We start from the raw sequence: 15,053 nt of genomic DNA, 5'->3' as shown, positions 1-15,053 counted from the left end.
GCAGGTCGTGTGGCTCCAGCCACCAGTGAGACGATAGTGGTATGACTCCCCTATCTATGGCTCCATGGGTGTTCCTTTTTGGCCTAGCCATATCCTGCGTTCTTATGTGGGGAGCGGGAGCTGAGACCCCGCAGGCCACCTCGCACGACAAATGGCGCAGCGAGCAGGGTCTCCCACACAACAGTGTTTCTGGATGAAATTTAACATTTGAATCAGTAGACTGAGTAAAGCAGATCACCTTCCCCAATGTGGGTGGTGCTCATTGATGGCCTGCAATGCAGGGTCTCAGCACTCGCTCCCCGCACAAGAATGTGGGATACGGTGAGGCCAAAAAGCAACACCAATGGAGCCATAGATAAGGGAGTCATACCACTATATTCTCGATGGCAGCTGGTTGAGACACAGAAAGAAGGATCAACAAGATCCACAATCCACAATCCGCTTGCTAATTGCACTTGTTAGCTGCAATCCGCTTCTCTGCCAACCAACCAACCTCCTTGCCAGTGCAGCCATGGCAGTTATATTAGTGGCTAATAGCTAACCGGTAACAGCTGATGGCCAACCAGCCACAGAGGATGGCCATCTAATAACCTTTCCACGTGAGGCCGGGAACCTGGAAACTGCTCTCTGGGACTCTGCCCCCACAAGGCCTGAATAGAATAAAAGGCTGGGGAAAACAAGAATGCTTTCTGCTTCATTGTCTTTGAGCTGAGACATCAATCTTCTGCTTTTGGACTTGAACTCAGATTGGAAATTGCACCATTGGCTTTCCTGGGTCTCCTGCTTGCTGACTACAGGACTTGGACTTACTTCTCAGCCTCCATAGTTGCATAAGGCAATTCCTTATAGTAAACACGCATATTTACTAGTTGTTCTGTTTCTCTAGGGAACCCAGACTAGTGGAACGGCTTTTTAAAAAAAAATGGAGCCCTTAGTAAGTCCCAGGTATCATCTTAAGGCATTTTCATTAAGTTTAATTAGCGCTGTAAGCATCCAGAAGGTAGATACTACGATTATCTCCCTTTTGCAGACAAACAAAAAAATGAAGCCTAGAAAGATCAGATAGATTTCCTAATGGCAGCTAATTTATTCAATTTCTTAGAACTAATGCGGTTCATGTATTTATTTTATGGACACTAATGTAGTATATATGCCAAGCATGGTTCTAAACATTATCTAAACACAGTAAAACTCATTTAATCCTCCCAACAATCCTGTGTAGCAGACGTGGAGGTTGAGTAACTTACCATAAATGGAGTAAAACAAGAATTCAAACCCAGATCACCTGGCTCCAGACGTCTGAGCCTAACCACTATGTCTCAGTCATTAGAGGCCAGACTAGCCAACAATTTCAACTCTACAAATAATCAGCTTTATGTCCTTCGTAGGATCCTTTAATCAGAATCAAACTTTGAGCCTAAATGTTCCAATCTATGACAGGGTAACCACACAGATGTTGTGAAAATCGAATGAGATTTCATTATTATTTTAGCAGTCATTGCGATCATCGTGAGCCCACCACTTTATAACTATTATTGTCACTAATGATTTCTATTAATTATATGCTATGTTATCATTAGTTTGATTGTTAAACCTCACAATTATGGATGCTTCGTTAAAATAATTGCACATTGTCAGCATTTTAAGATGTTCTGTATAAAGAAAGCTTTATCATCTATTACTTATTTTTATAGGCTTGGCTCTGCCTCAGCCCTTGACAAGCACCAAGAGGGAGCAAAGGACAAAGGGATCAGGGTGAAGTGCCAGAAAACAAAGGAACAGCTTAGAAATCCATTCTGAGTCACGGATCTTTCTCAAGAGGTAGGGCCAAGGTTTAGGCTGCCACCATCCCACATTGTTGTCCAAGAATTGAGGCCATTTTCTTTCATTCTGTCTTGGAGTTTGGAACAACAAGTGCCAAAGGCAATCCAAATAGGCCTAGTGCCCTTTTCTAAATCCTTTCTTTGAGATGGTACAAGTGTACTATCCAAGCAAGGACATAAAAAAGGAGAGAGAAAATACATAAAACATCAATCACAAAATACCCATGTTCACCACTGGTTAAGTATCAGGGAAGTAAAGCCCTTCCATTTCACCTGCAGCTGCAGAGTGCGTGGCCACTTGATTAACTGACCTCCAACCTGGGTTTATTCTTGGCCGTGGGACCTTTATTGGCTCTGTCTCTTTTTTCCCAACCCCTACGCCTCTGGGAAAATTTCAGGGTATTTTTCTAGCTAAAGGCAAAAGCTCAGTTGGCTGCATGCAGCATTTTTTTCTCCTCAGCTCCCACTCCTAAATGCTTTAATCCAAAAAAATGTGAGTTGCCATGGTGACTCCTATTGTAATTGCTAGAAGCTTTTGTAAGATGCAGTCATCTTCTTGTTATAGTTCAGTCTTAAAATGTCCAGCAATATGAAAAATGAAGAAATGTTTCATGTATTAGAATAGAAAGTGAAGTGCTTAGCAATTTGTAAGCAAAATGAAAGAGCTGGGGAGTGGGCACCACAGGGCATTCAAGACCCCTGGGTGAGGAAGCCATGAATGATGATTAGACGGTGAGGCATTTCTAATGGAGCAGATGCTAATGCAGAACACAGATCCACTTGTTCTCTTTATCTTAGGTTATCTCAGGTTTTAGGGGCCTAAATAAATGACTGAATAAATCAGCCAAAGGAAATCTCCAATATGAACCTGAAAGAGCAGGCCTCGGCAAGCTATAAACCACAAATGTGTCCTGATGCCTATTTTTAAAATAAAGTTTTATTGGAACACACCCATGTCCATCCCTTTAATGTACTGCTTCTGGGTGCTTTTGTGCTACAATAGCAGTGTTGAATAGTTGCTGCAAAGACTATATTACCCATAAGCATAAAACATTTACTGCCTTGCCCTTTACAAAAGTTGACTGACTCCTACTAGAGGGCTTAGAAGATGCAAAACAGTTAAGGGAGAGAGATGGTGGCACAGTCCAGAATTCTATTCTAATATTTGCCTTTTGTCCCTTGGATTTCTCTATCACATTATTTACATTCAGATTAGAGCTCTAAGCCATGAGAGGAAGTCTCCTTTCCTCCTGTGTTAGCTCAGGTCCTCTGAGGAGCAGATAATAAGACAGAATTGGACTTGCAAGAGATTTATTGGAGAAAACTCCTGTGAGTGGCAAAGGGAGGAGGCTGGCGGAAGCAGGGAAAGACTTCAGAGTGGCCCGCAGGTCTGACTCCTGTGGGACAAAAAAGAAAGGAGGATGGGTAGTAAGAGTCGCACGCACACTTCAGCACAGCTCTAAATGGCCTCAGCCAGGCCTAAAGAGAGTCTGCAAGCCAAAGTCACCCGGGAGGAGTCCTGCCCCTTATAGGTGGGCCTACCAGCAGCAGGGCTCTGTGCACACGATGGAAGAATCAGAAGGCGGCCGTGGGACCATCCATCAATTATGCTCCCCAGAGCAGATCCAAGTGGTGTGTTCATGGCCCTCATGCCACCCCCATCCCACTATCTCACATTTATCATATTTGCAACCTACCCACAATTGCCGATGTGTATACAGAGCACTACGCTAAAGTATAGTGATTGGGGAGGAAGAATAGAAAGGATAAAAAAGTCACTAAAAAGTTCAAAGCAGGATGAAGTTAACTGGAATCGCTGACAAATAGCGTAATAATCTCTGAGTGTTCCCTGCAATTGTTTGTTAGGTTCCCAGAGCACACATAAACCTGGAAAACGCCCTTCCTGACTTTGTTCTGAGCCTCTGACTAGAAGGACCATAGAATAAAGGGTCTATGTTTTGTTGGTTCTCGAGTGCCTGCACTCTGGGCTTCCTCTCTGCTGTCTAGAGTGCACACTGACAGAGCACACATATTACTCACATGAAGTGGAACATAGGTCCAACTGCTTTTGAGTTTCCATTATTATTTCTACTTTACAATGGAAACAGGCAGGGATACGAGATTTCAAAAAGATAAGCTCATACAATGTTATTTCACAGTGCAAATGCTTGGCATCCTTCATTATTTTTCTTTTTTTTTCTCTGCCCAACCTCCTTTTGATAAAATCTAACAGAGTTAATGTGACCCCTAACTGAATACTGAATATAATATAGCCCAGGATCACTCCAAAAGTGCCAAGATATTGTTAAATAAGTATGTGAATGAATGGAGTTGATATCAATAAGGTATTTTTGTACTCTGTCCAAACAACTGAAAAGGATGACCTGGAATCTCAAGAACGTGTTGGCTATTGTTTTAAAAAACAGAATTCTTCTAGAAAGTACTTTAGTTTCAAAATTAAAAGACACTATTCTTCCAGGAAGGAAAATCAGCAGGTCAGCCTTCTTCCATTTTTTTCTTATTGACACCTTGGAGATCAAACCAACAGACCCACATATTTGTTCATCTCAAACCTATCACCCTTGTCACGCCCCTGTTCCTCACTGCCAATTAACAAAGCGCTGTCACCTTTTGTCTTTTCCCCCTCCGATTCTATTGGGAGTAGAAAGAAAATAGAGAAAAGGACAAATAGCTTTCTGCTCTCCAAAAGTGAAAGGCTGGTAGCTTTCCAGGACTCCTATCTCTGTGCTATGATTTTCTTGTCTCGGTAACAACTTTCCTCAGTAACAGTTTGTGGGTAGAAATACTAACTCGATAAGAGAAAGAAAAAGACCCAAATGTCCAGACTTTAATTTATCATCCATTATAAAAAAGTACTAAGAACTGTACCAACGAGCATCATATTTGCAGATGTATTTTTAAGGTCAATCATTCATACCTTACATAAAACCCAGAACTTACTGATGATAGTAATTTTGTAAAAATGCATTCTGAACTTCAGCCTCCCACAGAATCATCACCCACAGCACCCATCCTAGGAAGAGTGAGGGTGTGGAATTCAAATGTACTGAAGATAAATAAAACAAGCATAATTTTAAAAGCTCATAATTAAAATTAATTAATGATTTCAGTCATTTCAGCTGTCAATATATAGAGAATTCTGTCCTTAATTAATAGGTGTGTTCTTTCTTCGGTTCTATCTACTTCGGGATAATATACATACCCATGCACTTATATACATGTAGCTGTTGGTATGATTAAGAAAGTTATTCATTAAAGAGAAATCAACAGATATTTTTCCTGTGCTACGTCCTACCTCATTTGAGGTCAGTGCTTTCCAAATATTTTAGCTAGCCCAGGCCCTTTTGATTAATTTTCTTCTATATATCCTATGTTTTGAAATGGTGTATTTAATCAAATGATCAAACTTAATTAAACAGAAACTCATTTTTCCCAATTCTATTCACCCAGAAACATAGAAGTGTTCATCAGAACTCCCAAATAGCTTGTGAGAGTTAGCTTAGTACCATGAGTTGATAGAATTTTCGCTTAAAGACAAGAGACAAGGTTTTAGTCAGCAGCTACGGGAACTTTATTGTCAGTAGATATAAAAGTTCCACAAGATTGTTTTAAAAAATCATGAACATCATCTGCAGCTCTCCATTGCTAAAACTTCATGAATCCCTGAAGCATGAGGCACATCTTCGAGAACTGCTGCTCCAAGACACTGGAGCTGTTTTCTCAACATTTTCCCCACTGCAATATCCAGGAGATACAACCCACTCTTATAAGTAACTGTTAATCATAGTGGCAAATTCTATCCAGGCTGCCCCACGGGCAGGAATGTACCAGAATCTTGGGGAAAATATGGGGCCTGTTGAGAGGCGAGAAAGTACAAGTTGAAAATACATCACAGGTGACTCTGATACAACCCTCCCTGCACCTCCTTAGTTGAAAATGACTACTGGAAGTTATACAATTGCTGAATAGAATTTGTATTTATTCAGTTATGATAATGAAATCCTTTCCTATAAACCCTAGATGTACCTAGATTACTAGGGAGACTCTCATGCTCTGAAATATTTTAATTCGTTTCTATGTATTTTGGAAAAGCAAAGTAATATCTTTAGTCACTTTTGAAACCCAATCCCTTTGAGAAGCAAACAGTGCTGCTCCAGAATTCCTAAAAGACAAGTTTGGTGGGTAGAACATCTATCTTATTATGAGCACTCAAATATTACTCAACATTGTAAAAAATACAGGAAAGGGGGCTTTCAGGGACTCTAGCCAGATTTCACCACGAATTCTTCTGCATGCTCCTTTTACTCCAGCTCCTGGGTGGCCTGCTCCTTTGGAGGAAGCCCCTTTGAATTTCAGATGCTAAGATTAAATAACATGAGGACACACACTGAATGTGGGAGGCAAAGCTTATTGTCCCCTTCCCTGTGATTATGAAAAATGCTTCCCACACTCCCAAAGTTAACATTCCAAATGAAATGATAAACCTGAAACCCACCATTCTATTTTGGAAATGATAGTCTTGGATATGCATAAGGTTGGTTTCGCTGAACTTTGATAATCTGCCAGTGTCTTCATCATATTTTCCAGGGAGCTTATTATTAGCAGTACTCAAAGTACGTGGACACCTTGAATACATTAGAGTAATCCCCATAGCTTTGTCTTTCAAAAGATTTTGAGCTAGGGCTTTGGCTAATTTTATTTTCCAGTGGAAGGCCAACCCTGCCAAGGATTCAAAGTTGGAAGCATTCCCAAAACCAAGCCTTTTTATTTCAATACATTATCTTTCTCAGTAGAGTTTTGCCAAACAAAAGAATCGTGCAAATTTTTAGCTTGTAGCTTATGGAATAAGTTTCACATAGATAATAATTTGCATTTATAAGGATAAGAAAGATATAGCACAGAAGAAGCTAAAAACATAAACAGAAGATAGCATAAACAAACTGATTGCCAAATTGAATAAGTACATAAGTTTACATCTAAATAACAAAAGGGCTATTACCAAAATAGCCTATATCCACCGAACTTTTCCTTCCTTTCTTTCTTTCTTTCTTTCCTTCTTTCTTTCTTTCTTTCTTTCTTTCTTTCTTTCTTTCTTTCTTTCTTTCTTTCTTTCTTTCTTCCTTCCTTCCTTCCTTCCTTTCTTTTTTTTTCCTTCCTTCCTTCCTTCCTTCCTTCCTTCCTTCCTTCCTTCCTTCCTTCCTTCCTTCCTTCCTCTTTCTTTCTTACATTAGAATACCCTGTGTCGACAACATAATAAATACAGAAATGTATTAGAATAATAGACTCACTGAACAAGATACATAGGGACTTGAAGCTTCATTAATCTGAAACTCTGATTTCACACATGAGGAAACTGAGACACTGAATGGTTAAATGCACATTTTAGGTCATACAATAGCAAACCCAGGCCCTTTGGGCTTAATTTCTTTCCTTTACAATATCTAATTCCTTATGAAGTTCCAAACCACATTTGATTCTTTACCAAAAAGTACCAGAGTGGAATAAGGAGCAGTAAATCTTGGCTGAAGAACATAGAAAGTAGTGATATCGACAAGGTGAACTGTTTATCGTATATTCTGTGGTTGTGCTGCTACGTGACATGTCAAACTCTTTAGTGCTAGGGAAACTTCTTGAACTGAAGTTTATTAAAACAAAATGTTGATTATTAATTGTCAATAAAAGACTGACTGTTATGTTATGGAATAAAAATGGCATTGGCTCGTCTCCGTCTGCCGGATGTTATTCCTCCACCGTGGAGAAACAGAATTGAGAAGAGTTTTCTTTAAAATCAGACATTTTTGATGCAACAAGTTCTCTATGTGGTTACATTATAGAGATTTACTAAACTTTATGAAGTTTGTTTTATTTATTGATGTGTGACATAAATAAGCTTAATTCAAACGTCAGTAAAATTGCGTCTGAGTTTGTGACAAATAATCCTCTAATGAATGATGCTTCATTAAAATATGGGAAGAGAAAACCTCTAACACTCTTAAAAGAGACTAGCACTTAGTATAAAACCTTGTATTGAAATTGGATTTTATTAGAATATATTCTCTATGAGTGCCCTGTGGTCCCTACAATATTTTAGCCACTATCGATATTCACAGAATCTAACATTGCATCTCAACAATATTAGATCCTATTAACATTTAGTACAATTTTTATTAAATTGAACTGAATACAATCATGTTTATTTCTAAATGCAGAGGATTGAATATAGATTAGATATATGCATTCCAATGCAGAAATGATCAAAAAAGTAAATCAAAGGGGGATCTGCTCTATTTTCTTAGGACAGTGATAGTTTATGTGGAAGAAGAGTTAACTCCCCTGCCCTCAAAACTGCCCGAGTACAGAAATGACTTTGAGAAGTGGTTTCATAGGCACAGATTCCATTTCCCAGCCTCCATTGCAGGTAGGTGGGAACATAAGACTAATACTCATTGAATTACTACCTCAATGAGAAATAACTTCTCTTATGTGGCGCTGTTAAGCTAGCAAATTTGGTATTTTTAATTACTGTGGCAGCTACCCTGAACCTAATATAGGCCTCAAAACATCAGCGTGCCTACCAATTCCTTCTATGAAACTCTGTACACAAACATTATTTTCTCCTGGAAACACTGAACTGGTAAGGTGAACAGTATGTCACTCAGGAGTTGCAATACTGCTTTTGAAGTACTGCATATGCAACAGGGTTTGTTACTCAGCTGAATTTATTATCAAAGTGACTCTGATGACTTTTCTGCCAGTGATAGATCTTTGAAGTGCTTGTTCAAATCTTTAAAAAAAAAAATTATTATTTTTCTCTTCAATCAAACCCAGTAGATATCTCTTCACTTTCCTCTCTTCCTCTCCTTTCATTCTCCTGCCAGCTACTCCTACTTTGATTCTCTAAATACTTACAGAGATTTCTTTTCTAAACAAAAAGCTTAATTTTAATTGCATTTTGATAATAATACAATCATCATTTTCCATATCTGATGAATTAATGACAATTGAAGAAGTTGGTATTAGCTTATATTTTATTTATGATTATGTTGCATTTTCCACTGCTTTTAACACTCAGACCCATCAGTGTTATTACCTACTGGAAAATCTTACTGTGGTGTTGGTCCTTTAATGAGACAGTAAGTAGGCTGCGTTTGGATACTGGAGTAACTCTTTGATGTTATAAAGATGTACAAGTCAAATTTCCTTTGTACATATTCAGCACAAGTTCAGATTTATGCCTTTAATAAAGTATAGCAGTGATTTGGTTGCATATCGAAAACCGACAATGTGCAGTAGAATTCTCCCTGCGGGTGCCATTTGCCTGCAAGCCATAAGAGTAGAAAGCTACATGGTCCCAACAGAGTAAAAACACTTTCCAAAATCCTGCTGGGTAAGTCAATAGTGAAATGGACTTCTAATGAGGAACTGGGCAGTTAACAACTCAGTAACCACTTAGGCATATATGTGTTGTTGGCTTGGTGCTATCACACCTCAAAACATAATATCTTTACTATTTGAATAAAATCTGGCTCCCCTTATATTGTTGAATTCTATCTGGCAAAAAGTTTCCCACACAACAAAGAGTGCCAACAAAGTCAGAAGTAATTGAAAAGACTTAAAATAATAGGCTGATGGAGAGAGAGAGAAATAACCAGTTTTAGTCATGAAAAATCAGACATCATTATAGATTCTACAGATAATTTTTTTTAAATTGCGTGAAATAAATTCTTAAAACATTTTATATTAAATTAATCAGGTCATTAATTTAAAACTTTCTACCATGAAAACTCCAGGTCCAGATTGTTTCACTGTTGAGTTCTAATCATTATTTAAGGGCGGATATTCTAAGTACACACAAATTCTTCCAAAGAATTAAAAGTGTTTCAATTCACAACTGATTTAATTAATTTTAGGAATTATAATTCCCTAGATAGCAAATTCCAGCAATGTCAGTAAAAGAGAATAAAGTTACAAACCAAGTACTCAAACACAGATACAAAGAATCCTAAAGTATTAGCAACTGAGAAACAGCAATATATGAAAAGAATACTAAATCATAACAAAGTGGGTTTGTATGAGAATTATAATTTGATTCAACATTTGAAAGTCAATCAATGTTAGTTTAAGGCAGGTAACCAAAAGACATACAATTCATAATTTCTAAACTAGTTGAAACCAATAAGAGAATTTTTAAAATTTTGAAAAATCCAAGAGGACAAAAAAAGAGTAGAGGGAGATGAAAACTTTGGAGAAAAAGAAAACACAAAATAAGGTTGTAGAAATAGTTTCAAATATACCAGTAATCATTATACATGTAAATATACTAATTTGCCAGGTAAAACAGAAAGTTTGTCAGATTAAAAAAAATAATAATAAGTCAAGAAATAGTAATATTAGCACATTATTTGAACATATAGAAGTAATAACAATAAGAATTGAAAATAAAACCAATAAAGGAGGAGCTGTACAGGACTAAGAAGTAGTGGATTTTTCTCTCAATTTAAAACTTTTAACTAGATATTTAGAAGTATCTACAAGTCACTACTAATATTTATCAATACCTAGGTCTCATCTACTTTTCCAACTTTTTTCTCATTTTAAAAGTTTGCTTAAAAGTTTTTAATGAGTTTGAGCTTTGATCCTTCTGTACTGCCTCATAACTACGGACACAAATTCTGTGCCAGGAAGTTTTAGAAGAAGTAAAGTTAGATTCTGGATTCCAGCATTTTTGGAAATGAAATTGCCTATAATGGATTGTTTTTTTTTTAAGTGTTTTCCTTAGTTGCTGACCAGGATCATAGTATGTCAAAGACACCCAGAAAATTGGTGATTTTAAAGACTCCAGCAAAAACAAATGTTAGGTGTCGCATTTTAAGTGACACCAATGATAATCACTGAAATCACATATTTAAGTGAGTACCTGTAATTGGTTTACCTAAGTGTACTGTAAGAAACTTTCCAAGAAATAATATAGAATGCATAATGGGAGAAACACAGGAATTATGTATATAAAATATAAGCTTAACAGAAATTTTTCCTGATTTGTGAAGAATTGACGTATGTGTATCAGAGGGACCAGATAATCTAAGAAAGGAATTTTTATATTCTTTTTATTTAAAATATAAGGTGCAATAGTTCTATCAATAGAAAGGATATTACAGAGGAAACAAGATAAATTATTTTAACATTAATAAATAACAAACACTTATATAATGCTCACTTTAATCCATACCTTCCGATCTAAGTGCTTTTTATATATTAACTCATTAAATCTTTACAACCTATGGGGAAGTTACTAAAATTATACCATTTCATAAGTGAGGAAACTGAGAGGAGAAGTTAATAACTTCTCCAAATTCACCCATCTGGTAAGAGGTGGAGCCAGGTTTGAACACAGATATATGGTTGCAAAGTTTGTGCTTTTAACCACTATGATATAAAGGTAACACATAAACATGACAGAAAATTAGGAACGTAAAGGAAACAGTAACCCAGAATCTTTTCATTTTTATATAACTATTGCATATTGTATAGTCTTTCTGTCTTTTCTATGTTCATGATTTTATATTATGATTATTATAGTATACACTCTCTGCTTGGTTTTCATCAATGAACATGTTATAACTATTTTTCCATGTTTTTGTATAATCATTGTAATTGAGTTTATGTCTTTATATTATTCAATCCTGTGGATGGAGTAATTCACTTAAATGCTCCATTATTGGACAATTGACTTCATTCAATATTTTCCTGTTGTATATGTATATAAAGCTACCCTTCACATCTTCACCAAGCCTGCTTTTATAATGTTTCTAATTATTTCCTCAGAAATACATCCAGAAGTGGAATTATTAAGTAAAGAGTTAGTTTTATAATCCACTTTTTTCTTTAAAATGCCTAAAATGTTTCTAATTTTTTCCAAGTATTGTGTGTTACTAGATTGTTAGTCCTTAAAAATCAGTGATAAACTAAATCCCACCTTTTTAATTCTCTCTTCGTTGATTACTCTCAGTTACACAACTGCCGTTATGGGGCTAACATATTAGAAGCTCGTTTATAACCTTATTAAAAATCAATGATCTTCCTTTTTTGAATCTGAAAATAATCTTATCAAATTTCTTTATTTGGCACATAGACTTTGATACAGAAGAATATAATTATTTCCAGCATAACAGAGTCCTTTTGTTTTGCCAAAGGAAGTTTGAATCATGATTTTTACAGTTTCAAGTCGATACTGTTGAAGTTTCCTAGTCACAGCTGGATCAAGAAAAGTCACCATGGAGCTCATATACTCATCTTAATTGTGCTTGCTTTGCCCTAAACACTGAAAAGCAAAAGCTCAAGAAAGCTAGGCATTTGAACCCCCCCCCCCTTTTTTTAATGTACTGAATTACTGAACCAACACAACTCACAAAATAAACAACTTTGTGCTCTGGGTCTGGTATTTGGTGAAATTATACAGAATACAATTTTAGAACTGGAAAAGAACTTAAAAATATTCATCTTGTCTAACTCATTTTATAGATGAAGAAAATGAGGCCCAGAAAGTTTTAAATGCCTTTTTTAGACTTACACAGAGAATTAATGGCAAAGTCAGACTCAAACTGAGTCTCTTCACTCCTGTTTCTTCTGTGTCTAAATTTGAAATATGATGACTGGTACCAAAGAAGTCCAAGAAAGCCTACATATGTAAAAATGAAAGACCTTCGATCATAGGATCAGACCTTATCTTAAGAATATGTGATATTACCAAAAATTTCAGTAAAGGAGAAAAGGTAAATTAATAAACTTGCTGATGACATGTCTTGCTCATCATACAGGGAAGATCATACGGTCATGTTAATTAGGTCACAGAATGTGTGGTCAAGATGACCCAGTGTACGGTGAGTGATAATAGACTTTTCTCAAATATGTTAGACCCTATAATTAAAGTTTTTAAGTAGTTACTTTCTTCTCAAAGGAATAATGTATTAATGTAGGCATAAGCTGAATCTAAGTTTTTAATTACTAAAAGCTGGATGACATTATCAAAGGTGAAGGCCCCTCTGAAAGTTGTGCAAGGCTGTATTGCCACGAATACAGTGCTGCTGACTGTAGTCCATGGACCAGTACCATCAGCCTCACCTGGGAGCTTGTTAAAAACACAAAAATCAGTTCCACCTAAACCTATCTGGAAGTAAAGCCCAAGAATCTGTGTTTTAACAAGCTCTCCAGGTGATTTCCATGCATGGTAAAGTTTAAGAAACATTGTTCTAATAGCAACGTTCTCAGGATACGTTTTTTTGCATGTTGGGATCACATGGGAAACTTTTTAAAATATTTATGCCTGAGTCCCATCCCAAATTCATATTAGGTTGGTACAAAAGTAATTGCGTTTTTTGCAATACTTTTGCACCAACCTAACATTTAATTGGTCTGGAATGTAGCCTGGGCATTATTATAGTTGACAATCAATACTCCAACAATTCATTTGGAGCATTTTGTGTTGGTTCCTTTTCATAAAATTATTGAAAATAGGCCTCAACCTGTCCAGCTACCCAAGGCTTAGAACAGGGGTCTGCAAAGTGAGAGGATACAATACAACTATTGGAATACAGACATAAAATATTAGAACTCCCACATTTTAATTTTAAATTTATATTTTGCCTATGTTTATGATCTCCATAGCATATTAATACAGTAACATATATGTAAGATCTATAAATATTATTATACAGACAATGTTTATTTTTTAATAATTTGTTATAATTATAAATTTTTAATTTACATCAATATAAATACAGAGTATAATTGAATTCCTTTAATTCTCAGAGTTCATGATATAGAATAGATACAGATATAGAAATAAAAGGTTTTCAAACTTGAGTGTGCATGAATATCAACAGGGAAGCTTGTTAAAATATAAATTCCTGGGGCCCACCTGCCAGAAATAAATACAATTAGACTGAATTTGGGCACAGGAGTCTATACTAAAAGCCATACTCCAAATGATTCTTATGTAAATGCTCTGTAGACCACTCTGCAATGAACACTCATTTAGAACCAGGCCGTTTTAGAGCAAAAAGAGGTTGAGCTATCTGGGAAGGCAGAGCACTCATTCATAGCCTCAAAGGATGGTTGTACCTCAATGAGATTATCATGTTCAAAGGTACAACCTCAGCTCTGAAGGATATCAGCACATTCAGAGGGTTTAGTTTCCTGGGGCTAATCCTGGTTACAAAGATAGCTGTGTAACCAGGAATATCAATGGACAACTTCACAATGAGAAATAGAACTTTCAGGCAGACTACAGTGGTTCTCATTGGTTGCCCATGGATTATGTTCCTGCAGAAAGCCAATGAAATGCAAAATTATAATTTTGTTTCTTTGGTCTAGAACTAGAGTAAGGAGAAATAATTATAATGTGAAGTTTTAATAGTTGCTGCCTTCAAAATATGATAGGTGATATACTGCCAAGAAGAGGGGAAGAATTAGACCAAATATAAATATAAATGATATAAAAACACCAATTAAAAAGTAGAGATTGTCAGATTTTATATAAACAAAACCAACTATGTACTTCCTGTAAGAAACCCACTTACAAATAGGTTAAAAATACAAAATATGTAATAAGATGTACGTGTGAATACTAATCCAAAGAAAGCTGGAGTGGTTATATTAATATCTGATAAAGTAGATTTCAGAGGAAAGAATATCACTACGTATAAAAAGGATTATGTCATATTGATAATGGGGTTGAGGACATAGCAATCCTGAATATATATGTACCCAACTATAGAATTTGAATTAAAATGAAGCACAAAACTAATAGTGCCGCAAAGAAAAAAAGGCAAATCCAAATCCACAATTCTGGTCAGAGATAAACAATGCAGGACTTTCATACCTGAGAGATGAGAACTGATACACTCAATAACATAGAGGAATCGCAAAGGCATTATACTGAGTTAAAAAAAAAATTAATACAGATAAAAAAGAATATCCCCTAGGTTATTATATTTATATAACATTTAGAAAAAGGAAACTATTGTATAGTGACAGGAAGCAGATGATTGGTTGCCTTGGGATAGGGTGAAAGGTAGGGCAGGAGGAAACATTCTGAGGTGATACATGTGATCATTATCTCGATTTTGTTTATGATTTCATAAGCATATTCATGTGTCAGAATGAATCAAATTCTATACTTCAAACACATTCTGTTTATTATGTATTAGT

This window comes from Rhinolophus sinicus, chromosome 1 (genome assembly GCF_057876585.1).
Source record: "Rhinolophus sinicus isolate RSI-liver-muscle chromosome 1, RSI-T2T, whole genome shotgun sequence".
Taxonomy (NCBI): Eukaryota; Metazoa; Chordata; class Mammalia; order Chiroptera; family Rhinolophidae; genus Rhinolophus; species Rhinolophus sinicus.
This window is presented reverse-complemented; position numbering follows the sequence as displayed.